This window comes from Caenorhabditis briggsae, assembly GCF_000004555.2.
Source record: "Caenorhabditis briggsae complete genome, chrV, whole genome shotgun sequence".
NCBI lineage: Eukaryota > Metazoa > Nematoda > Chromadorea > Rhabditida > Rhabditidae > Caenorhabditis > Caenorhabditis briggsae.
The window spans coordinates 3,868,191-3,869,902 of record NC_013488.2 but is presented as its reverse complement, the minus strand read 5'-3'; the positions used below and the strand labels follow the sequence as shown (position 1 = coordinate 3,869,902).

Sequence of the window (1,712 nt, the reverse complement as noted above, 5' to 3'; positions counted from 1 at the left end):
GCGCGCTTTTTTTCACCGGGTGGCCTAGAAAAACAAGCGAAAAAAGCTCGTCCCTAAGGGCTTTCTGCCTATTTTTCGATGCTATTTTCTCGATGAAGGATTTTTTTATCGAATTTTTTCTTCATTTTTATGTTAATCTACATGCATTTCTGTACATTTTGATGCAATAAAAATTTTCACCGTACACCACCTTTAAAGGCGGACTCAGGTAAACGATTCGGAATTAGATCGAATAACTCGAAATTCGGAATTAGATCTGAGTTCATTCGGAATTAGATCTGGACTAGATCTAATACCGAAGTTGCCACGAGAAATGCGCCATCAATGACTCAGCTGCCGCGGATGAATTGTTTTGTTTTTTTTTTGTTGTCCTAAATTTTTTTCGTCAGGAAAATGGGTTTTTCTCTCAACTTTTGCCTTTTTTTCGCTCAATTATTTAAACTATATTTTCTGGAACATATTTTAATGTGTTGTGCACGTTTCTGCAAAATTTTAGGTGAATTTTTTTAGGGACAGCTGACTATTCAAAGTTCAATTTATATATACGACTTCTATAGAAGACAGTAATTCTATGAACCGACAAAAATACGAATATTTTTAAGATTCTAAATTCGGAGAAAATTCTGCAGGTAAGATAATTTTAGCCCTTTTCAGATTAAAGGATTACGTAAAAACGATGCAAGGGATCACCGAAAAAACAAGAAAAAAAGAGATGATAAATTTCTCTGACCCGATTAAGACTATTCAAAAATTTGGGATTTGTTGTATAAAACAACTGCTCTAAGGAATTTATTTGGATTTGCGAAGATTTGAGTACGGAAATTATATTGAAATGGTTCAAGTAAGTTCCTTATCGACATCACAGAATCAAAAACGTTCAAAATCGAAAATATGGACGAGCGGAAGAATTCGAATTGAGATTTTTTTTTCATAAATTTCGTCACTTTTTCTTATCTCATAGTTCCCATTATTCTCGCTGATCTCATCGTTTTCTTTTTTGCTGATCCCATTCATTCATTTGTATCACACCCCTCATTTTCGTTCCGATTTCCTATTTCTAAATTTTAATCAACCGTTTTTCTTTTTCTCATACTTGTTCTGTTTTCTTTTTTAATAAATTTTATTATAAATAAAGTGAATGGCGTTGAAAAGAAAACAAAATTTGAAAAGCGCGCGCTACGATGCTCCGAAATCACGCTGGTCTGTTCGAAATTAGATCTAATTCGTTCGTAGTTCATTCGGTGTTCGTTCGGAATTAGATCAGCTAAATTCTGTATTAGATCATGCCACTTCTATTTACGAACGAACCCAGATCCAATTCCGAATGAACTCAGATCTAATTCCGAATCGTTTACCTGAGGATTTATGATTCTTTTTTTCGAGAAATTTGAAATTTTTTCAGTGATTTTTGAAAAGATTTCAAGCATTTAATTTGGTTTTTATTTTGTGAAAATTCTGCAACTAAAAATTTGAAAAATCGATTAAAAAAATCCAGTTTTTAAGAAAAACTGGAATTTCCGAAAATTCGTTTTCCAAAAATTTTCAGTATTTTCAGATTCTGCCAGAAAATTTTTGCACTGAAAATGTGCATATTTCAGCCGAATAAACGATTTTTATTGAAAAATTAATTCAGAAATATGTTTTTTTTTCACGAATTTTGGAATTTTCAGACTTTATTGAATGATTCACGCCGCCTAAGATCCAGTGTCCTT

General features: G+C 32.3%; 1 protein-coding gene across 1 annotated transcript in view; it reads right to left on the bottom strand.

Moving 5' to 3' along the window:
• CBG01440 overlaps positions 1-1,712 on the bottom strand; it is a gene marked incomplete at both ends in the record, with an annotated part of 10,465 nt that overhangs the window by 7,429 nt on the left and 1,324 nt on the right. The gene's annotated exons all lie outside the window — the stretch shown is intronic.